The sequence below is a fragment of the Tiliqua scincoides genome, chromosome 4 (assembly GCF_035046505.1).
Source record: "Tiliqua scincoides isolate rTilSci1 chromosome 4, rTilSci1.hap2, whole genome shotgun sequence".
NCBI lineage: Eukaryota > Metazoa > Chordata > Lepidosauria > Squamata > Scincidae > Tiliqua > Tiliqua scincoides.
Genome location: NC_089824.1, coordinates 72055030 through 72080164, shown reverse-complemented (window position 1 = coordinate 72080164; position 25135 = coordinate 72055030). Strand labels below are relative to the sequence as shown.

The 25135-nt window shown below is 44.9% G+C and overlaps 1 protein-coding gene across 1 annotated transcript in view; it reads right to left on the bottom strand.

Annotated features, from left to right (window-relative positions):
* Positions 1–24565, bottom strand: part of RIPOR2 (RHO family interacting cell polarization regulator 2) — a 131565-nt gene extending 107000 nt beyond the window's left edge. Inside the window, exon 1 of the mRNA XM_066623690.1 lies at positions 24519–24565. The gene's annotated coding sequence lies outside the window, so the exon portion shown is untranslated. The remainder of the gene's footprint in view (positions 1–24518) is intronic.
* Between the last annotated feature and the right edge of the window lie 570 nt (positions 24566–25135).

The following is a 25135-nucleotide window of genomic DNA, read 5'->3' as shown; positions in this document are numbered from 1 at the left end:
AAACCAGTTTGCAAACCGTTTTGTACTGATTGTGGTTTCCTGTTTTGCCTGAATTCATAGGCCACAGTTAGGGATATTGCTCTGATTCAGTAAGCTGCTGCTGGAACATGAAAGCAGAAATTGCTCCACTTCAAGAGGCTACTGCAGTGTGGAGCAGGGAGTGAACTTATGAAGTACAGTGGAAGCTCCTTTTCAGTGGGGCTCATCATTCATGGATTTGAGCATCTGTGGATGCTGAGTCTGCACCTCAGAGGGCCTCCTGGATGCAACCAGAAGTCATTTCCGGTTCATGCCAACAACTTCCAGTCAAGTCCAGGAGGTGTTCTGAGGCATGGGGACATCACATGTGGACTCCCTGTACTTCAGAACACCTTCAGCTGCAACTGGACATTGCCCATGCAAACCAACAGTAGTTTCTGGCCATGTTCAGGAGGCCGCCTAAGGAGGCTGGGAGACCAGTGTAACCTCTAGAGCAGGAGTGTCAAACTCATTTCATACCAAGGGCCAAACAGCATTCATGGTGCCTGCTGAGGGCTGGAAGTGATGTCATTAGGCAGGAAATGATGTCATTAATCTGGTCATAACCAAAAATATGCAGTTTTTTCACTTAGGAACTCATTAGCTGCAAATGACAGAAGAGAAAATACACAAAGCTTGATCATATTTCAAGTTATGGGAGAGCCCAATTTCCATGTGGGCTGTCCTTAGAGCAGTAACTCTTCAGCACTACTCAGCAGCTGAGAGCCTGAGGGCCGGATAAAAAGCTTCCGTGGGCCACATCCGGCCCCTGGGCCTTATGTTTGATGCCCCTGCTCTAGAGGGCCAGGTGCAGCCTGCAGGTAAGTTATTGCAGCAACACACCAGGCTCCCACATGGATTTCAGCATATGTTGATTTCCGTATCTGCAGGGGGTCCTGCAATGAATTTCCCACTGTTACTGAGGACCCACTATACTGAACAGATGGAAAACAAAAGCGGACCAAGAGCTGGAAACCATATTCTGCTTGTTGCAAGTCTGGAACATCAAACTATAGTGTGGGTTCATGAAAATATGATCCAGTGAAGTATGGATCATTCTGTACAGGGCCCTGCATGTCTTTTAATAACGTTTTGTCCCAGCACAGCACTCTATAGTGGCATTAGTGTTATATAAATATTATTAGAAATTAGTAGCTGTGAATAATTTCCTGTTTCCCACCCCACTATTTTTGGCCTCTTTATCTTTGGACACTTCTAGTGCCCAGAGGACTTTGGGATGCTTTAGGGCCCAATCCTATCCAATTTTTCAGCACCAATGCAGCTACTGATGCAGTCCATGTTCACTGCAATTGAGTGGGTTGTTCCACCTCCAGAACAGCTCACATTCACTACTTCAATCTGGGTCAACACTCTCCCTCTGCCTGGTTTCTCCATTCTGAGATAGTGACAGCAGATATCTACCAGTTCCGCTGCCCATCAGCCTCCAAGGAGAGCAGGAAGAAGTGTGCTGAGCCCTAGCAACTACTCCCTTTGGTCTGCCTCTGGCATCTCTAAAAGTAGTAGCATAGTTTCCATCTTCAATCATCCCATCTTTGCAAAACAGGATTCAGTTTTAATTTTCTTTGTCATGTACAGGTTGAGCTTCATTATTCTTGTGGGTTCCATTCCAAGCACTCACCTGGATGGCAAAAAATGCACTATAGCAAATCAATTTAAAAAACAAAGTTTCTTTGCTCTGGTGATTTAAAAACAGCCTTACTGACCTTTGTGATGTAAGATAAGAGTCATTCAGAAGACAATCATCAGTCTTCCTTCACTCAGCCCCTCCCTTCACTAATGCAAATCACCTTTCTTTCACTTGCTCAGGGGGAAGGGAGGGGTCGCCTGGAGAGAGAAGGATTGATGGATTGTCAGCCAGCTGCCTCCTCTCTCTCTCATTAAGGAGGCTGTTAAAAGACTGTTCAAAAGGGATGCATTTTCCCCTTCTCCAGGGATCAGCACTGCCTTCTCATTTTCAGTGGCCATTCCTGTTGAGTCAAATCCATGTATAAAAGAAACGTGTATAAATAGGCTGGACCTGTGTGTCCATTTTGCTTACTACAGTACTGTATTGTTCTTCTCTTCCCAACTCTTCCTACCCCTCCTATGCTCCCCCCCTCCTCTCCATATTTCTTATTATTTAAAAAAACAAGAAAATAAAGGAAAATAGTAACGGAACAATGAGTGTGATCCCCTTCAGGATCAGCATGAGATTCACTAACTAGTTGAAGATCAATGCCCCACAGCATTTCTTCTGAGGGATTAAGCTGCACAGGAAATGTCTGGTTTGGCAGCTAATTAAAGGTTAAACTGACTACTGTACTATGACTATATCATTGTGCAGCCCTTATTGCTCTGCTTCTTCCTTCTGACATGTCCTGTCAGATGGAAGGAAATCATTTTGGGCAGCCTAGTCATACTGCCACTTAGTGGACAATGTAGTTCAAAGAAAGTGAATTAATTTCTATTTCCCCTCCTCCAGTGTCTCTCCTCAGTGCATACGCATTACCACTTGTTTCAGATAAATTATATGATTTATACTGCCATAGGGATAAAAATAAAAGTTCAAACATGTCTACTGGGCAAATTTTTTAAAGAAACTTAACTCATAATACTGCTGCACATGTGACTTTTCCTAGGCAGTCTAGCCCAGCAAGATTATTTATTTAAATAGCACCACCAATATATATGGTGCTCCATGCAGAGTGAAAAGCCAAGGCCTAATGGGTTTCCAATCTAGATGGTCTAAAGTACAGGGCAGGGTGCATAGGAAAACAAACTATTATTTTCAAATACGTTCCCCCCCCCTTCTACAGGTGGGTCCTTTCTATTCACAGGTTCGAAATCCACAGATTTGACTCAGTGCGGGTTCCAAATCTGTGCTGGAGGACCAAACCTGACCTCCTGGATGCAACCAGATGCAACTTCCAGAAATGCAAAAACCAGAAGTGCCTTTCTGACACCTCTGGGGCCCCAGAACACCTCTAGACATGACAGAAAAGCACTTCCAGTCACATCCAGAGGTCCTCTGTGGCCCAGACCTACATGTTCAATCCATGGATTTTGGTATCGGGGTGGGGGGATGATTCAGGAATAGATTCCCCTGCAGATAATGTGGGCCAACTGCATTGCTCAGTCTAACATACTATCATAATAGCTGGACAAGAACAGAATACTGCCCTGGAATGAGGTTTGGAACTAGAAGAGCACCTAATTAGCCACACACCCTTCTCAATGATTTGGCCATCCTTTTTGACTGAGCATTTAAGCACAGGCCCCACCTGTTGCAGCTCCTGACCACTACTCATTTCCATCCCTGTGTTTATCTTGACTTTGCACAGGCAACTCTGAGAGATACAGGAGCAATAATGTTCTCCACTCTTGGTGCAATGCAGACCATGAGTGAAATGCACAACAAGATGAGCATCAACAGTAGCCATTGTTTCCCATAGCTGAACAGCTGCATAGCAGTGCAGCTCCAAGCCAAGATTCACGCAGCATGGAGCTTGGCAACCTGGAAGTTTGGTTCTTGTCCCAAAATCCAGAAGCATCTAGAGATAGCACCACAGTGCTATGCAGCAGCAGAAGGGATCCATACACTGGAACAGACCCTACATTGTCAAGTGACCAGCATGGATCCAACTGTTCCTCTGCGGAACTGCCACTTTTTTTGTTGTATCAAGAATCCTATACCTTTGAAAGGGGCTCAATACACAGTTGTTCAACTGCATTGCTGTCAACATTTTCCTTAAGACTGATGCAGATCAATAAATGCTATCGCTGTTGCAGTTGCCTCTCTGTAGTAATGTGGGCTAGCAGATACATTTGCTTGTTGGTCAACTGGAGGGGATGGGAAACAGTCCATCACACCCCAGGGCTCAAGCTCTGCATTTTCATTCCAACCCCTATGACTTCAAGGGAGGAAGGCAGGCTTCTAATAGTATCTTCCTGATAACTGCTGGTATGATAAACTACACAGTACAGATGGTAAAAAGTCTGCTGGAGGAACAACCAAATGAACATGGGAGAAGTGTGGCTGGATGCAATGAAGCAGTGGCAAGACCTGCTAAATGAGCGAAGAGGTGATTTTTCAAGTGGTGCTCCTCTTATATTTAGCAGGGAGAGAGTGGATGTCCCTCTTCACGCCTACAATCTCTTTTCTAATGACTGCTGGTGTTTTTTCTGCATCTTTTTTTGGATTGTGAGCCCTTTTAGGACAGGAGGCATCCAGTTATTTTCTCTATAAACCTCCTTGTGAACTTTTTTTGTTGAAAAGCAGTATAATAATAAACAAACAACATATAGCCTGCTGCATCTAAAAGCCATACTACACTATTTCTGGTTTGCCTGCAAGGATCTTCTCCATCTTTTCTAGTAGGAAAGTGCGTTCATTTATTTTGTGGAAGACTGAGATGTGCTAAGTCTAATGTTGGCCTAGGGCTAATGTCCCGTCTGGGGGATGGAGTCCACCGCTCACCATCCGCATCAGGCAAGGCAAGACCTGGACAGCTCCATACAAAGTACCACATAGTCCTGTTCTCTTTTGCTGGGTCCAAGAGGATGACATCTTCCCCGTCTGCTCCTGTGGTAGTGTTGGGAGGGATTTGGTCTATAGTACAAGAGTTGTGGGTTCTAGTCCTGACATCTCCACTAGGGCAGCAACCTGGAATGCTACCTGATGCCTTCTCAACCCCCCCCCCACTCTTAACATGCTCCTCACATGTTGTCATCAAACTGACAAGAGCAGGACTTCGTTTTACTTTCAAGTGCAAAAGTCCTCCACTTCCAGATTTGACAATAGCACATGAGGTAAGGAGCACAATCAGGAGGGGAATTTTCTGCTCCTTGCTTGTGCTAGTTGGAAGTTGATCATTATGGCTTGCATCAGTAGCTTGTATCAGTGGTGGGTGGATGGAGGTGGCAGTGGCAGACTCTGGTTAAAGGCACCCTGAATCTGCTCCCCCCCCCCAACTATCTGCCACTGATGCAACCTGCATGAGCTAGCCAAATGGACGGCCTGGCCCTGCCTCTACCTTGTTTGTAATTGAAATCATTGCTGGTGGCCAGACAACCAAAGGTAAGTGTTTTTTTTTGGGGGGGGGGGTGATCATCAATGTTTCCTAATTGATTCAACTCCCCTCTCCAGTGCCAGTGTCAAGTTTCTGGGGACCTGGGGCAAATCCCTGCACTGAGTCCCCCATGGCATTTCTCACGCTATAATGGCACTGTGATAGGTGTAGCTCTTTGGCCAGGACCCAAACTGGCTGATCCCCAATACCACCTCTGTCTCTCCCTCATCTAAGTTATCTTTCCCACTGACCTACATGGCAGACCTCATTGCTGATCTTGGTGAGTTTTCGTCTTGTGGCTCCAGCTTCTGCTTTTGTGGCTCTTGCTCCTGCTTTGCCAAAAACATGGTCCTCTCTCACAGACGGGGAAAAAGGGGAATATCTATACAGGACCCTTGATACACAAGCAGGGCTTGAAGCCTTCACTTGGGGAGTCTGTGGGCTTCTAGGCCCAAAATGTCTGCATGTCAAAAGGGTGGCTTTTTGGAGCTACAAGGGGACTTGAAGCTGTAACTGCAGAAAGCCCTGGAGTATATCAGTCAATGGTTTATACCAGCTTCACCCCAGATCTGCAAAGGGGGGCATAATTGTCTAGATTAAGGTTTCCCCAAAGTGTGGGCCATGACCCACTGGTTGGTCACGAGTCCTGCCAGATAGGTCAAAACCCAGGACCTCCCACCCACCTTCACCTCTGTTTGGCTCCAAATTAGTGCCATTTCAGAGATGTGTGGAGGCCTTTTCTGGGTTGCACTGGGCCAGTGACTCACTCTGCAGGTCTCAGAACGGCTTGCAGAAGCTTCTGAAAGCTACTTCCAGTTTTCCTCTGAAAATCAGAAGTAGCTTTCAGAGGCTTCTGCAGGCCACTCTGAGGTCCACAGAGGTGTGCAGAGTGAGTTGCCGGCACAGTACGATTAAGAAGCCTCCGGGACCTCCTCAGGCACTACCAGCAATATTGTGTCAAGATGAGGTGGGTTGCAACACAGTAAAGATTGGGAACCGCTGTTCTAGATTATGTTTTATGTTTTGTGTGTGTGTGCTGGTTAGGGAAAAGTCATGGGGTCGGTACACCATCACCGTAAACTGATTGGTTCTTTCTGGATATTGCTAAATGTCATGGCACATGATTGGCACTTTTCAGTGGAGTGGCTGTTGGTGTTGCTGTGTTGTCTCCTTAAAACAATATCATTTTGCTTTTGGCTATTACTGGGAGCATATCGATTCCCAACTACATTACGTTACTCTGACATTACACCAATGTTAACAGCCACCAGCATACTGAGACCAACAGATGGGCCCAAAATGCCTTTATTAATCAACCTCAAGTGTTCTGATATTAAATTGCCCTTATTCTTGTGTTCCAAAATGCCTCAATGTTTTTGAATATTCTGCAGAAGTACAGAAAACCATTCTCAAATAGGAGTTTTAGCAGTGGAAGTAGTGGAACCAGTATTATGAGAACATGCAGGCTTTTGCCATTTTTTTCTGATCTAAATGTAATCTACTTAAGTAGGTCAAATAAAGATGGCAGAAAACTGTATAATATTACCCACTTTACAGAAGAATGCTCCAGCAAATGAAAATTTCAGCAAAAAGCAAATGTCAGAGTATCCGGTTGACTGGATAAGAATGCACATGGGTCAATTTACATAGTGTTGCTTCTGGTTTTTTTTCAGATACTGTATATTAAAATAGCAATACATTTTTCACTGTGAGTTTTCATTCACAGCTGAACTAAATTAAAAGCACCAATCTAGAATGTAAGTGACAGCTGTGTAATCCCAGCTCACTGATAAATTCTTAATATGTGATCTGAAGATACAAGCTTTACTAACACACTAATGCAATAGATACTAACAATTTCTGTATTGTTTATAATACTGAGCTCATGTGCAACATGATAAAACATAACAGAAGTGATCTTAAAATGAAGAATATTATCTAGAGATGATTAGTGCCAAAATTTATAACTACAGATGGTTTCTCTAGAGTTTATCCACCTTATGTGCGAGTCAATCACTAACTTAAACCCCATAAATCCTACTTCAAATAATATTAAATCTCCTTTTAATTTTCCCTTTGTTGGACATCAACATTTAATGTTGTGTAAATTTGGTTCTGTGGTACATTAAATCTGATTGAGCTAAAATAGTATCTCAGTCATAATCTCTGTTCAGTACCTCAATTTATACAAAATGCTAATGAGCAAAAAAAAGAGGGCAAAACAAAGAAATGAAAGACATGTTTTTCTGGTGTGTGATAACATACAAAGTATTGGCTTTCAAAACATGCGCTGGGTTTGCACTACCATAGAAGGTAAGTCAGATACAACAGCTTGCTTATGATCAGTGGCAAGAGCCTGTATATGAGTGAGATTATCTTCTCCCGATTGCTGTGCCATAATTCCCAGGCCAAAAAGAGTACAATCTAGACTCCCAAAACCACTATCCTTTTCCTAGCTTTTTAAAACCAGACAGTTGCAATACAGGTTAGGCCTTGGTATCAATGGTGGATCCATTCTTAGACCCCTTGTGGACACTAATAACCGTGGATAAGCAAATAAATGGTTTTGACCCTTTAAACACTCCAAAGGCAACTGGAGCTGTGTTCTAGTCACTCCAGAGGGCTTTCTGAAACCCACAGAGGCCTATGCAGGCTTCAGAATGGTCATAACACCTCTGAGGGCATCAGAATGCTCTCCAGAAGCGACTGGAGCACAGCTCCTGTTGCCTTCAGAGGGTTTAAAGGGTCAAAATAGTGAATTTGTGGTTTTTGGTATCTGAAGGGGGAGGGGCATAACAGATCCTCTGTTGATACAAAGGCCCAACCTGTACTGCAGGTGTACAGGTTCTTGCCACTGATCTCTGGCTCTCACTCTGGTCACCTTCAGAGGGTTCAGGTTGGGCCAAGTCTGGCTCAATCTGGGTCTAGGGGATCCGTGTTAAACCAGAACCGAGGATACATAATCCGCAGATACAGAGACCCCAACTGTACATCAGAATCTGAATTCTACTGCAACAGTAGTCAGGAACAACCTTAGGGTAATGTGGCCTATGGGCCCCGCTCTCTGGGCCCCCCCCAACTGGGGCAGTGGGAGGATCTCCCATTGCTGCAGCCAGCATCTAACAGCCTAGAGAGCAGCATAGCAAGCGGAATTTGGGCTTGCTTGCGACCCCAGGACTGTTTGATGTTATGTCACCACCACCACCAATTTCCATGTGCCATGCTTTGCACGCAGCACCACAAGGGTCTGGCTTGCCATAGCTGCAGTTGCCACAGCTTCCTGGTGAGTAGGGAACTGTACTCCAATTGTGTGTGAGCCCTCCAATTGTGCCCTATTGGTCCTGAGACTGGCCCTGACTGTAGTCCCTGACTGTAGTTCCTGTTCCTGTCCTGTAGTTCCTGTCCAAACATATGAAGAATGAAACAACAACGTTTACTGTATATAGCACCATCTGTATGCATGGTGCCGTATAAGTAATGAGAAGACAGGTCTCTGTCTCAGTGAACTCACAATCTGAAAGGGATAGGAGTGGAACAACAAATGGAGGGAAGTAGAAATAGTGATAAATTGGGGAAGACGACTCCTAATAAGAAAAGGCTTGATAAAGAGTCCCTTGATGTTGTCCATGGAGGTGATAGTATCTGTTCTGAGACCTGGAACAAACACTGCAACACTAGCAAAGCCTCACAGATTTCTTCTGCCAGCCCCTCCCCCCTTAGCACTACATCTACACAACATGATGGGAAGGTATGTTTGGATGCTACTTGTGTATCTTTGTTCACCACTGTTATTGGGGAGTTGTGTAAGTGCAGGGAAAAAAGCAAAGACCGCTTGTGGGAGAATTAGAGAAAGGCAGGCAGCCAGAGTGGTTTTCAGTCATTTAAATACACTGGGAAATGTATCAAAAAGTGAAACATTAACACTTGTAATGAGACACAAGCAGCAAACGAGAGAAAATTTAGAGAGGTTGCGACATTTTGCCAAATACTAAATTTTCCCCTTACTATCTCTTCACAGAAGCTTCTAGCACATTGCTGGAATATGGGAAAGAAAGTTATTCAGCTGCTGTTCTTGCAAATGAGATTCTCTTTAGCAACACAGCACATTCATCCTGTTAGAAACCCAAGGGGTGGTGAGAGCTGTGGGTCTGTGCTACCATAGCAACCAGTATATGCACCACTCACAGGGTTCAAGAGGATCCAAAGTAACAAAGCCTATTCAACACAGGCCAAATGCAATGCAAACGGCTTTGTTAGAGGAAAGAATGTTTCCCTGGAAGAGGACAATCAAGGCACAGCCTATAAAGTCCAAGGCACACTTTAAAAGAGCCCAGCATAACTTGTGCCTCACCAAGCTTAATGCAGCCAGGCAGGTACTGTGGTCTGCCAGGTGCTTAGTAACCCTGGTCACATAGTCCTAGGTGGGGAAGTTTGTACATGGCTGGTGGGCAGACAACTTTAACACTTGGTAGTGGGAAAATCTCATTATGCTTTGCTACTACACTTCCTTAATCTATTCTACGCAAGCTCACACTCCAATGAAACTTGCTACATCTAGTTTTAGCCAGCCTAACAGAAGAGACACACGCATAAACACTTGTCTATGCGACCTGACTGAAATTCTGGGCAAGTTTCACACATTAAAAATAAACTATGTTGTGAAACAAGCATTTTAATTCCTTCTAGGGGAGCTGGTTACTTTCCTCCCAACAGCAGTGGGACCCTAACAACATCCCAGAAGCAGATGTCTTCTGCTTAGCTATGTTTTTGCAATGCATGGACTTTTCATGCATCCTGAGATCTTCCTGCCTCCAGTTTTGACTTCCCTATGAACTTCCTTTGGCCACTCTCTTCATCTTGTCTTCATCAAAAACAGCTTAGTTTCTGATTTGACCACTCTGCTATGGAATGTCTGATCCTCACCTTGTCTTATACACTGCTCCCAGTCCACTCTTCCCTCACCCCATTTTGCTTCCTGTTCTTTCATGCCCTCCACTGCATTGATGCAACTTTTTTTCCTCTAAACCAGTGATTTTCAAAGTGGGCGCTAGCACCCCCAGGTGGCATTGGAAAGATCCAAGGGGCGTTGAAAGTAAAATGGGCGTTAGGGGGGCGATGGGGACAAAGTGGGCGATAGGGGGGCAGTAACAGGTCAGGCCAGGTGAAAAACGCTGGCCGCCACCAAAAAAAGGGGTTCCAGGCGGCCAGCGTTAGAATTTGGCACGCTTTGTCCTTGCGCGCCTCTGATTTGTTTTTCTTTGCCTGGAGTCAATGAGTGGGAGAAGGAGGCTCCTCCCCCCTCACCGCTCAGAGCGCTCCAGACTTCTGAGGCAACAGCCTCGTGAGTGCTCTTCCCCTGCACCGCTTTGCCGCCTGCCTCCCTGCTTGTGTGGCCACAGCCTCAACGCTGGTCGTGGCGCCTGCCTGCTGCCTGTGTGGCCACAGCATATTTAGTGGAGCGAGGCTTCAGTGCAGTCGCCTACCTACTTTCCAAGCAAAGAAACAGACTGAACATTATTGAACGTGGGGATCTAAGACTTTTCCTTAGTTCCTTCCAGCCAGATGTTGATAAGCTGATATCCCTACACCAAATACATCCATCCCATTAAACTTGTGAAGACAACATAGTTGCAGAAGAGATGCAAATTTAGCTTTTTAAAAATGTTATTTATTAAAAATGTTAAATGTTATATATTTAACTTTAAATACTGTTTACTAGATTTATTTGTCAAATACATACGCTTTTTTTATAGTGTTGTATTACTTGTTTTGAATTTGCAGTAGACTATTAAGCAAAGAGGTGGGGGGTGCTAAGAATTTTTCCTGGGCCTCAAGGGGGCGTTAGCCCGAAAAAGTTTGGGAACCACTGCTCTAAACTAAGCCATGTTGTCTCCTTTATATTCTGCCATTTCTGATTGCTTCTTAGAATCCAGTGTCCACCTTCTATTCATCCATTGCCTCTCTTTCCAAATAAACTCTATAGTCCTCTTGTTCCTGGTCCCTGCTTGTTCCCTCCATTTCTGTTCTGGTGCAGCTAAATGCCCCTGGAGACAAGAAAGGAGCAGATTGATTTTGCACACTAGACATTGATCCTCTCCTTCTAATTTACCATTAACATAGGCTGTAATCCCATACATGCTTATCTGGGAGTAAACCCATTTACAGCCCAATCCTAAAGGTGGCAGCGCCACTAGGTGCAGCAGCACCAAAGCGGTAGCACTACATCCTGTGGCTCCAAGGCAGCCACCAGAGGTCTCCTCAGGGACAACTTTCATCACCTTCCCCCAAGAAAAGCCCCAAGCCCTGTAATGGGGCTTCTCAAATCAATGCTGGCTATTTTGTCAGCACAGAGTTGAGGATCCCACTCCCCTTCTGCCCCAGTTCTCCTCTTGCCCTGCCCTTCCCCACCCCAGAACACCTCCCCCACCCCAAGGCCATCACTGCCAACTCACCACAGGGTGTCATGGGCATGCCTCATGGCATGTTTGTGACACACAGCGGTGGCACTGGAGATCACCACTGGTGGCACTGGAGATCACCACTGGTGCTGGCCCAAGTCAGGATAGGGCCCTTAATTCAGTGAAGCTTACTTCTGAGTAGACATTCATTGGATTGTCCTACAATATCTCACTGATCCAGCACCTGGATACTACACCATACTTGATATTGGCTACCATACTTTGCAAGATCATATCTAACCATGGTTGGATACTGTATTTTTGTGAAATGTTTATATCCCACTTTTCACTCTTGTGGGATTATCAAGGTGGTTTACATCAATTTTTAAAACACCACATAAAAGCAACACTCCTTAAATGCAAAAAGATTGCAACATCATAAGCAGGCAGACAGCCCAATCCTATCCACACTTTCCTGAGAGTAAGCCCCATCAACTCAAATGGGACTGACTTCTGAGTAGACATGCATAGGATTGGGCTATAAGGCAGTTTAAAAAAACCCATAAATCAAAAGCCAGTAAGAAGAGATTAATTTTACTGTCCTTTTAAAGCCTAGTAGGCTAACTATTTCTCTGGGGAGGGAGTTCCATAGTATAGGCACTGCCACTGAAAAGCCCCTGTCCCAGATCCCAATAAGCTGCACTCCTGCAGAAGATGGGACACTTAGCAGGACCCCTGATGAACACTGTTGTGAACAGGTATGATCAAGTGCAGAAGGCAGTCTGCCAAGTAATCTCATCCTAAACTATAGTATAGTGTAGTGATTCCCAAACTGTGAGCTGCAGCTCCCTGGGAAGCAATGGAAACCAGCCAGGGGAGCTACAGAATCCACACAAAAAACATGCTGACCTATTCAATGTATAGGATTGTAGCCCTAATGGGGAGCAGTAGCCAATGACCCAGTAGGTCAAGGGAGCCACCAGATGAAAAAGTATTTTATTTACTTCATTTGTTGTTCTGCCAGATCCAAGCTCTGCCTAGAGAATCATGCCCACTTTTAGCTAATTAGCTCACCTTCTTTCCTCAAAAGTAACCCTGGTTCTGCCTTGCAGTACTGCTGGACCCCACCACCAGGGTAGCTCACCTGTTTAACCTACAGAGGTCCTCCTTCCTGCCAGCAGCCTCCCACCACTATAGCAGCCCCTTGGTCCTCAGCAGGTCTTGGGCACAGCAGACAAACACCAGTCTTAGTGTCTCCAGTAGTTTCTGCTCCAGCAGCTTCCAAAGTTGCTTCACACATCAGCAGTCCATTAACCCAGCATTCCTCCTTCTGCTACCCACACCAAACTCTCCCTTCATCAGGTGCTTTTATGCCTGAGGGCCCTATTGCCTTCAAGTGGCTGCAGCTGTGCAGCACACTCTGCTGGATGCCCAGACCTTACCCTTAAAGGGACCACTGCTGATACCACATCTACCTCCTTGCCAGTTCTTCCGCGATTCCAATACATTCGTACCCCACCTTTCTCCCTGAAGGCACCCAAGGTGAAAACATATGGGAACTTCTGGTATAGTATACAGCAGTGTTTCTCAACCAGTGGTACTCATACCACCAGTGGTAGTTGAGATGGTGTGTGGTGGTACATGCAGGATCACAAGACCCCTGCTGCCTGTCAGTGACACCAGCAGCGCAATGCAACAAGCAGTGATAGGAGACTTGGCTTGGTGGGCAGAATTCATATGCCTGAAAAAACCCTTCCATCCTCCCTGAGTTTCTTATCAGCATTCGTTGTGTTATGTCTGGCCTCCCAATCCAGAAGTAACTGGCAATGGCATCATCAGCAGTTACTTCCAATGGTATTTTCAATAGGTGGACCATGCAAAGTAGTACGGCGGGCAACAAACATTGAGAAATGCTGGTATATAGTATAGTTTAATAGCACAAACCTATGCATGTCTATTCAAACCCAAGTGCCAAGTACTGAAGGGGGCTTACTCCCAGGAAAATGAACATAGGATTGCAGCCTAAGGGCGAAATCCTAACCCACATAAGGGCTATGCAGCTCTGAGGTAAGGGAACAAGCATTGCCTTACCTTGAGGAGGCCTTCATGATTGCCCCCCCAAACAGCAGAATGCAGCACATGCTCCACTGAAACAACAATGCCAGTGCTGGAAAGTGGGTTAGGATTGCTCTGTAAGGGCACAATCCTAACCCACTTTCCAGCACCGACATAAGGGCAATGCAGTTCCAAGGTAAGGGAACAAATATTCCCTTACTTTGAGGAGGCCTCCATGAGTGCCACTCAACTGCAAGATGCAGCACACCTTCCATTGGCACCGCTATGCCAGTGCTGGAAAGTTGGTTAGGATTTGGGCCTAAAGGTCATAACTAGTACCTTGATCTGAGCCTGGAAACAAAATGGTAGCAAGTGAAAATGACAAAAAAAAATCTGTTTTATATCAGTTCCCACCACAAAACCCCAGAACACTTTCTAGCAGCCACACTCTGCACCTTGAAGTGTCCAGAGAATATTCAAGGGTAGCACCACATACAGTGCAAGTCCAGTTGTATGTGACCATGGCATGAATAACTATGGCCAAATCCACCTCTAGAGTTAGACATGGTTCGTGAAAAATCTCATTACTAATATAGTTAGCTCTAAAATGAATGAGAATTCGGAGATCACATGCAGGAGGAAAAGAGAGGGTCTTGTAAGCCTCAAGGTGCTTCCACTAACTATGGTTAGGGGAGCAGATAGCAGTGTGTCTGAATCAGGTCATATTTTTCATGCAGAGATATGTTTGGAATAGGGACTACAAGACTGATGTTTTCAGGACAACACAAAAGCTGTTGGCAAATAATATTATGTACCTGAATGAAGTCATATGTTGTAAACAATGTCAGTTGAAGGGTTTGTATAATCTCACCTGGGTTTTTAAAAGAGATATAATTTAATGCTAGTATTGCTCAGATGGAAATAGTAAAACATACCTGAATAGTAATGAACAGTCAATCTGCACTATTTAAAAATTTGCTAATAACACAGGCCTACAAAATTGAGGGTCAGAAAAGTTTTCCCCAAACTTTATGGTGGTTTGATATAAATTTGGGGTGCCAATTCCAAAAATGGCATCCGTTTTGCCCTATCACGTCTAGTTTTGGAAATATAGAATAGCCTCATTAGTGAACGGTTCAAGCAGCTTCCTCATGAGGAAACCATGGTGTAGGCTTCCTCATGAGGAAGCTGCTTGAACCATTCACTAAAGAGGCTATGCCGTGTCTCCAAAACTAGATGTGATAGGGCAAAACGGATGCCATTTTCGGAATCAGCAACCCAAATACACCCAGAATTGGTGTAATGTTTAAGGAAGCAAAATGTGTGTTGGCCTGTGGGTAGATCTACTGAAATGAACTAGGTAAGAAAAAGCAATCATGCAGTAAATTTATGATGGCTAGAGAGTTAATTCATATGTTTTAATCATTCAGTTCCTATGGTGGTTGTCTTTTATATATTTTTTAAACCTATCACTGCCAAATCAAATGCAAGAAAAACAAGCAATTACAAATAAAACTGAAGCACTTCTGCATTTTTCTTAAAGTCTTCTATGACATTTCTGGGTTACACTTTTGGAAATCAATGAAGTTGCAGCCTATATTGCAGTTCCAAAAAATTCTTTATGGCTTTCTTGATCAATGTTCACCCTCCCAACTCATCGCCTTTCTATTTCAAGGTTTGCAAGACCCCAAAGTCTTTTCAGTACCACATTTAACCATGTTTAAGTAGGTTAATGCTGGTTCTGGCAAATTCTGTGTATTTCGTAGTATCAGCTCAAATTATTGCCTCAGGCTTCCGTCAGGCTGTCAAGACAAATAACCTGTTTTCGCCCATCAGTTGCTGCCTCATTAACAATTTCCCCCTTGCTCAATGCATTAACCAAATCCTTGTGCCAAAGGTGCTGCTGTAGCATCAGAAATCATCTTGCTGTAAATCCTGTCCTAATACTTTTTTTTAACATGCAAAAATGTTTGTCTCATTATCATCATGGTTTTTAAAGCTCAGGTACTCAGACAAAAACTCTGAACTTTTTTTTTAAACAAAGGTTTTCAGTCCAATATTCTGCTTTTAAGAATCCATTTCACCCAGATATTATCTATGTGTTTAATTTGTGATGATCGTTTTCATTATGGTGTCTCAGTTGAAATGATCCTTCAAACTGTGGTTTGGAGACTTAGGGCACAATCTTAACCAGGTCTGCTCAGAAGAAAGTCCTATTTTGTTCAATGGGGCTTACTCTTAGGAAAGTGTGGTTAGGATTGCAGCCTCAAGACTCTGCCCTAGGTCCACATTTTCCCTCTGCCACACATTGATTTCCCTCTTCAGTTACAAACTTCCTTTATCCATAATCCACCATGACATCTGAACTGCGGAATTGTGGGTAACACTGACCTCCAAATCATGCTTTGAAGTATACTTCAAATTATGCTTTCAAATCACAGTTTGATGATTGACACTAAGTGTAGTTTGTAAAATCTGAAGGTCCAGACAAACTATGCAATTAAAGGAAATTCATAACCACAGGAGAAAATTGGACGAGATGTTAGTGCTGGTCCTTAAGCTGGCACTATGACAGCTAAAACTTGCAAGCCAGGAATCTGACACAATTGGTGCTGTTGTTATCCACGAAAAATTCAAGCCAAATCTGGAATTACCACAGATACTCGCCTATAAGTTGATTTCACAGATAAATTGAGGGCAGGTTTTGAGCCCAAATCATGGAATTTTATATGATAAAATAAGTCGGGGGGGGGTTAAACTTACAGGGGGGTATGACTATAGATTGGACAAATTTCTGGAGAAAAATCCACTAGGGTTACAAGACATGATGTGTAACCTCCTGATTTTAGAAATGGGCTATGTCAGATGCAAGGGAGGGCACCAGGATGCAGTTCTCTTGTTATCTGGTGTGCTCGCTGGGGCATTTGGTGGCATTTCCTGTGAGATACAGGAAGCTGGACTAGATGGGCCTTTGGCCTGATCCAACAGGGCTGTTCTTATGTTCTTAAGGGAGGTAGCTAGTTGGTTGTGAAAGTCCCACCAAAAGCTAGTTTTTGTCATCAATTCATATATGAATCAGTGATTGAAAACCAGAACAGTAAAAAAGCTGAAATATAATATGGACAGTGATCAATCACCAAAAATGTCGCAGGACACTTCTGGTGCAAAACTGTGCAAAGGCATAGTCTTCAGTTCTTTGGACAGATAAAAAGAGTAACTACTGTGATGAATACATGAAGTCTGGGTTTTCATATAGGATGAAGGACATATTTATATTAATTACAAACATTTTGCTAATATGAGGGGTACATTTTATGGAAATGGTCTGTCAAGGGGTATGCAAGTGAAAAAAAGGTTGAGAACCACTGCAGGAGAACCAGTAATCAAATCCTTCTTTAAGGTGTCTGGTGTGTTAAGCCAGAGGCTCTACATATAACATACAACATATAACACATAACTGAGAGTGTGCAATTCAATTTGCAGCAGAGAGACAAGCAACAAAGAATGACTGTGAGCAGGTGCAGCTGCACATAGTTGCAACCCTATTTACTCAGAAGTAGACCCATCAGTTTTCATTGATGTTATTCTTAAGTAACGGTGCACAGAATTATGGCCTGAGTCTTTGTTTCAATGGAAATGAGGATTACATCCTGATGTTTAAAAAAAACAGACCTCTGCAAAATACAAGCATTTGCAATGTGGAACAAGGCTGTAGCATTTGCAAAATGGAATGAAGTTTGCTTGATTTCAACAGAAGCCTTTAGCCCTTCAGGAGGAGAATAAAAGTTAACTTAGGCTGGAGTTTCCCAGGAAGGTTACCATGGAGATTAACAGCTCTCTAATGATCTCCACTTTGCTTCTCTGGTGCCTGCTGCTTGAAAAGCAACTTCTCCAGAACTACTTGAAAAGCCCTGTTCCCTGATCAACCACAGAGGTAAGGGGAGGTGATTAAGCTTGATTTATTTGCAGAAATTTCAAGCCTTATAGGAGAGTATCTACAGTATTTATAGGTCTTCCAGGTCAGAAAGGAAGACCTAGGTGGGAGGAGTCATTGTTGAGCATTTAAACACTTAAGCACTCAGTGAACCCTCTAACCTGCAATGCTGGTGGCTCAGTACGTGGCTCAACAGTACACGAATCGAGGTATTCCTGGTTCTCAGTTTGACAGTAGAAAATGGAGTGTACAACGCTGTAGCATATGTATATCCAATTCTCCAAACCATGGTTTAGTGGACTAGAATACAGTATGACATTTGAACTGTGCCTGTAGCTTAATGCAGGGCTTTTCAAACTGGAGCCTTGCAACGCCCCAGCCTGTGGGCCCTGGCCCCTGCCCCCTTAAGGGACAGGGGCAGCCTGGAGGCAGGGAGGAGGCTCAGGGGGCTGCAGGGGCTTGGGTGCACTTACCCAAGCCTCCTGCAGCCTCCCCAGGGTGCAGGGAGCCTGGTGCGAACCTTTGGCAAGGCTCCCCCAGCAGTGAAAGTGAAAGCAGAACAATCACGCTCCACTTCCGCTTTAGCGGAAGCGGGGCGCGATCGCTCCGCTTTCATTTTCACTGCTGCGGGGAGCTCTGCCAAAGGTTTGCATCAGGCTCCCCGCACCCTGGGGAGGCTGCAGGAGGCTTGGGTAAGTACACCCAAGCCCCTGCAGCCCCCTGAGTGGCGCAATCCTGGGGATAGCACCGCTGCCTCCCCCCCACCCCCGCAAGCACTTACAGTGGCTCAAACTCTCCAGGAAAGTTTGAAAACCACTGGCTTAATGTTTCACTCCTTTCTTTGATTAAAAGTTGAACACATCAGGTTTCAATAACCCATTCATTTGTTATTTGGAGGTCCATACCAGGGAAAATGCATGAATCCCCTTGTACCTACACAAGTATCTGGTGATGCTTGCCTGCCCACTTCCTGCTGCTGTCAGTGCCATCTGGCTTCCACCCCACCTGGTCTACAGGCTTGTATTGGGAAAGAGGAAATAAGGTGAGCTGAGAAGAGTGAAAGGCAGAGCATTTCCTTCTTTGCCTTCTGCTTTCTTTTGCAGAAGGCAAAGTTCACACTTTCTGCAAAAGAAAGCAGAAGGCAAAGAAGGTTCACACTTTGCCTTCTGCTTTTTCTCCTCAAAACTGCTGAGCCAAGCCAAGCTTCAAAGAGGAACCTGCCAGGCCAGAAAGGCTGAGATGGTGATACAGCAAGTAATATGCAATGGAGGAGAGGAGATGGTAGTTGCAAGGACCATGAAGGACAGCAGGACACATGGAAGGAAGGTGTGTTTGCCTGGCTGGTGCAAGTTTTGTGCATGTGTAAGGGTGGAAGCTGTATGTGTGTGAAATCTCATTTTGTGCATCCCCTAGCAGCCATTTTGTGCACAGCATTACCTCCCAGAGCAGTCATTTTGCTGCAGCATCAACCATTCCTTCTCAGAATTCCTATAAAATTTCAAGATCCATAAGCCTGGAGACCACTGCTCTCATGTTTTAACCACTGACTTCCTGTACTTTTTTCAAACCAGTCTCTTACAATCCAACTTGTCAACTGTACCCATCACTATGTTTCTGACCACTAAAGTCCATGTTTTTTATTTTCAGTTCAGTAATTCAAGAGCATAAGATTTGGCTAACTGGCTACCATCTAGTGGCCCCAATTTGAGATGTTCCATCTCCAATTTGCTCCACTAACAGATGCATAGCTGTGGTTTGGTAGACAAAGGCCCCAGCTGGAAGATAGTGTGATAGTATCAAATATGTAAAAGTGTAACTTCCCCAGTTATGTACAAAGAGCAGGTAAAGAATCAAATTTTAAAAGCAGAAAGTGTTTAGGTGATGGGAACTGAACCCTCCCCGTCCTGTGGTTTTCCTTCCCACAATCCCTAAGCACTTTTCTCTCAGTCAAGTTCACTTCTGGTATCAGAGACCCAGAGAGAAAAATCTGTCTGAATTGCCTGGAGTGAGAGGCACTAGGACACAAGAAGGTGTACCAAGAGAAGGTTCAGCATTCTTTACTCAGGTGCTACTTTTGCTTTTAAAATTAGACTCATATCCTCATTCTATCTGGTTATGCTAATTATAGTTTAATATACATAGAACGTCAGCTGTCACATCTCACTTGGTTGTAGAGTAGCTGTTTTAGGTCAATTCCTGCTGCCTGTTTTTGTAATGATGGTAGCAAAAAAAGTAGAAACATCTTAAAGTATAGGCATTCATTAGCATGTTGGAGCTACCATTGCTAACTGGGTACGAAAATTGTAGATCATTCCATATTGGTTCTCTGAACCTGCCTGGGTCAGCAATGATTAGCATGGGATTAGCACAGTTCACTTGTAAATTTAAAGATGCCCAGCATTCATCAGTGTATGCAACACTCACAAACCTATCTGAATATGTACAAGCATGGTACCTCAGCTCACACTAGCTCCCCACTGGTCCACATGGCTATTGCCTGTGCTGTCCCTACTGAGAACCCATCTTTAGTCATAGTGAGTGCCACAATAATAATAATAATAATAATAATAATAATAATAATAATAATAATAATAATAACAACAGGTATTTATATACCGCCTTTCTTGGTCTTTATTCAAGACTTTATTCAAGGCGGTTTACATAGGCAGGCTTTATTTAAATCCCTTATTAAATAGGGATTTTTACAATTTGAAAGAAGGTTCTTTCTTTCAAGAACCACTATATTCAAGGTGTTTCATTCCGATCTGGCTTCACATTCTGGCCTCCATCCTCCCACGCTCAGAGCAGATGGAAATAGCTCAGCTTCAGCTTGTCAGCTGCTTCAAGGTCACACGGTGCTGGTGGCCTCCAATTGGCGACCTTGTGGATGTTGTCTTCAGGCAGACGGAGGCTCTACCCTCTAGACCAGACCTCCTGCCCTCCTCCTATGTAAACCTCCTGCACAATGAAAGGTGCAACAATCACAATTAACCAACTTGGGGTGCAATCCTAGCTTGTGCGGGCCCAGGAGGGTCGCAAAAGGCATGTTTGCACCTCCTTAGGAGTTGGCTGGGCCGGCACACAGAGGAACGCCCACCCACAGAGATTGCATCCAGCCTCCGCACCGACTCTTCTGAGGAAACTTGTGTCGGCCAAGCTCGGCCTATGCAAGACTCTAGGGTGGGCAGGGAGGAGGGAGGTGTTCCAGGGTGGGGAAGGGCTGTTCCAGGGATGGGCGGGTGGGGAACGGGAGGTTGGGCTGGGATCTGGCTCTTATGCCGGATCCCAACCCCATTCCCAGGCAGCATGGAGCGGCTTCTAGCTGCTCCGCTCTCTTCAAACTTGTGCCACCTCCTGAGGTGGCGCAAGTCCAAGGAGACCCATAGGGACCGCAGTGGCTTACACAGGGATAAGGGGAAAAGTTTCCCCTTACCTCTGGCTGAGCAAATTCTGCTCCCCATCTCTGACTTGTCTGTTCCAGCAAAAGACAGGATTATGCTGTTAGTGCCCAATCCCATCCAACTTTCCAGTACTGATGTAGCTATAATGCAGCTCAAAGGTAAGGGAACAAATGTTCCTTCACCTTGAGGAGGCCTCTGTAACTGTCTCCCCCATTGCAGGATGCAATACATAACCTTTTGGCGAAGCTGCATCAGTGCTGGAAAGTTGGATAGGACTGGGCCCTTCGATCTCTGATGATATCAGATGTTCCTGAAATGCTTTCCCATGAACTGCTTTTTTTTCAGGAAACCGGTAAAGGCATTTATCTTGTTCAGAGACTATTCAACTGAGCATGACTCAGGTTCTATTTATACAAAAAGGGAAAACAGTCTTTTAAATGTACATTTTCCACCTATAATCACAGGACTGTAGTACATGCCTTTCAAAAGAAGAGAAGAAAAAAAAGAAATCCAAACACAAATAAATGAATTGGTATTTTCAAAGCAGTTGGAATGTTCTAAAAATTCCTGTTCAGGCAATTGCTAATTATGATACATTTCCTCGGTGACCATAAATATCACCAGCTGCAAATAATTACATATAAAATGCATATTATGTATTTTCAGCATAACCTACCCAATGAGAGAGCTAGTTTCAGGAACATAAAACTGCTTTCAAATACCCTGATTATATTTAAAAAAAATAAAAATAAGGAAGCATGTTTTCTCCCCTCTCCTGTGTTAATTCTGCCTCCCCTTATCTTGCCAAAGTTAATTGTGTTGGAGCATCATGGTTGCATCATAGTTAGCAAACCAGCTGCAAATCCTGCTATCTTGGAGGTGCCATGGGAGGCCCCAGTGCCAGGATCTGCTATAGAGCCCCAGCAATCCAGTGCCAGCACCGTAATTAGTCAGCCTTTTAGATACCACAAATCTCTTCTGATTTATATCTTTTATTTATATAATTTAAATTGTGCCTTTCTATGGTAAAATACACTCAGGACAGCATACAACACCTAACAACAGCAAGGATAACATGCAATCTAAAATGGAACAAACCATTTAAACAACATAAAAGCAGAAGCTCAAAAAAGCACAGTGGTAAAATCAAAACACAATTAAAAGGAACCAGACTTTCTAAAAGAAATACTTTAAGTGCTGTAATGAAGTAGGCCAGTGGTTCTCACACATTTAGCACCAGGACCCACTTTTTAGAATGAGAATCTGTTGGGAGCCACAAGAAGTGATGTCATGACTGGAAGTGACATCATCAAGCAGGGAAATTTTTCACAATCCTAAACTGTAATCCTACCCACACTTCCCAGGAGAAAGTCCCATTTACTGTCATTGTTAAAAGCATATACACAGTAGCTTGTTAAAAGTACAGGTCTGTAACATTCCCCAAATGCAGTTACATACCATGGTAGCATCAAGTCTAATATATTAAAACTAAAATATTGAGATGAATGGGCACCCACCTGAAATTGGGTACCAACCCACAGTTTGAGAAACACTGAAGTAGGTAATTCAGTTTACACTCTGAATGCAGTAAGACTTATTGGGTAGTAAATGTGTTTGGGATTGTAGTTTAATAGTCTGGTATGAACTATTTAACCATTTTAGATGGAGAAGCATAATGAAATTCTTACACAAAAATTTCTGGATTTCATACTTGTCACTTCCATTCTGATCTGCATTTTACTGAAGAAGTACATTTAAAGCATTGCTCATAATTTCCCTTTATTCCAATATTTGTTTAATCTTTCCCCTCTAATTCAGTTTCCCTAAAACCACACCCTAGCTACATACAATTCCACCAATATTAAAGAGCTGGCATAAAAGCTATGCATCTTCTAAATACTACACAGGTTCCTGAAATTTGATAATATAGAGCTGCCTATGATCCCTTTGCTTCAGTAAAAGCTCAAACTGAATTCTGTAGTAGTGTTCTAGACTGGGTCTTTAGCACAATCCTATGCATGTCTCAGAAGCAAGTCTCGCTGAGTTCAATGGGACTTACTCCCAAGTAAGTTTGCATAGGACTGCAACTTTAATTTTCCTGTGTCTTTACTCACAGTGGCTGACTTTTGCATTTCTCCAAATTATTTTTGACTTTCCTGAACTTCTCTTTTTTACTGACCTAACTATTCATCCAAGTGAACTGGGCTAATGGACATCCAGCACTAGCTTAAACATTGCCTCAGCTTCTATCAGAGATCATACTTTGTGCAACACTAGCTCCTGTGGGACTAACAAATGACAAGTTCTACTGCCTACAATGTCAAGACTTTGTATATGCCAGACCAGGGTGTGAGGACATTCACAAAGAAGCATTTGCCAATGTATTGTATTTGCTATGTTGTTCCTTTGGGACCAAATTGGCTGCATTCCTGAAACCACTTATTCAAAGAATTCCCAGTACAATAAAATTACACTATTTGAAAATAATTAAATGTATTTTGAATTAACCACTATTGGAGAGCTTGGAATACAAAGTAAGTAATAGAAACTCAAAGAATTTAAAGAATTGGAGTTCCCAAGTACATGATTTGCTGGAACACTGGGTGTTTACAAGATGACTGCTCTTAAGAATGTATTCAGACAACTGTTTCTGCTCCTCCACTCACTGAGAGAAGGGTTTTGCAGCCATCACACAGTGGAATCAGTCTTTTGAAAATGTCCAACACAGCTGTTGATGCCACAAAACATACACACAACGTGTGAGAGAGAGGGATGGTGAGCAAGCAGAGGTTGTGGCTGCCATGGCTTTTTCTCACTCAGTCATTTGTTCACTTTGCAGATGGAGCCTTAAAGAGGGCAGGCAAGAGACTGGAAGTGGCAACCATCCCTTGCCCAGTTCTCCCTGCCATACTGCTCAGGAGTAGGAACAAGTAAGCGTGTGGAGGCAGAGACTCCTCCTGAAGCCATTTCATCCCCTTGCACAGTTGCACTCTTTTACCCGGAGGTACAGCACAATCCTCATGGCTGCGCCACCCAGAGGGAGTGCAGGCAAGAAATTGGAGGAGCCACTTATGTGTGGCTGCTCTTGTAAGGAGCTGACTCACCTTCATCCTCACCCCCCCCCCCTTGGCAGTACAACAGAGAGGCCTGGACTGCCTGGGACCAATCCCCAGTGCTGCACCACTGCAAGAGAAATGTAGATGAGCAAGCAAGAGGGTGGGATGGGGGGTGGCTGCTCCTTGCACAAGCTGCCTGCCCACATGCTCTTTGGAAATTGGGAAGGTAGGGGTTGGGTCTGATGAGTTCGATTCTCCCTGCTCCCCTTGCCCAGGCAGTGGGGCTGAGTGTGCCAGGCAAAGCAAGGGCTTTTCTTCACATGCACTCTCCCACTGGGCAGTGCCATAGTACCCAACCCTCCCCAGGCATAAGGTCCGCTGCCTCTGCTCACCTGCCCATCACCTCTCTCTTGGAAGTGCGTGGGTGTGACTGGGGGTCCAGAAGGAGGGAGGTCCACCAAGCACATGTGGGTGGCCGGGACCAGCCCTCGGATGCCAAAGCGGGTGGGAGAGAGGAAGAGCGGCCAGCCAAGGGGCAGAGAGCAGAGATCCCCGCGAGGCGAGCAGGAGGCCTGGGAGCCACTTACTGCTGAAGCGCCAGCGCCGAGTCCTGCGCCTCCAGGGCCCGCTCCTCGGGCGGCGCGCAGGCAGCTCCATGGCCAGAAGCGTCGGGAGCTGGAAGCGGCGGCGGCGGCGGCGGCTGTGGAAGGGAGGCCCGCGCACCGCGGAGGAAAGCCACGTGCAGAGGCTGGCGCCGGGCGGGGAGCTTCCCTGCCGCATCCCCTCTCAGGCAGCGCGGCCGGGGCGAGGAGAACGCGGGCTGTGCGCAGCGGCCCCCTCCGCCCTCTCCATGTTTTATGCATGAAGGCGAGAGGCGCGTAATTTCATCCAGCCCCGGGCTCGGCCGGCGCGTGTGTGGAAGGGCAGCTTCGGGGGGGGGCACCCAGGGAGCCCTCGGGGCGGAGGGCAGCGGGGCTCCCTTTCCTCCCGTCTCGGCCGAGACCGTTGCACACCAGAGACCAAAAAGCGCACCTGACTGGCTGATGGCGCCCTGAAGGCTGCTGTTCAGGCGGGGCAGGCAGGTAGGCTGCTGTCTCGTGGCGCTTTGAACGCCCCCGTGGAGCCTGCAAGTTCAAGCCTCACCTATGAAAATGGCTCTGGCCAGGACAGACCCCCCCCCAAAAAAATGTTTCTTTACTCAGCT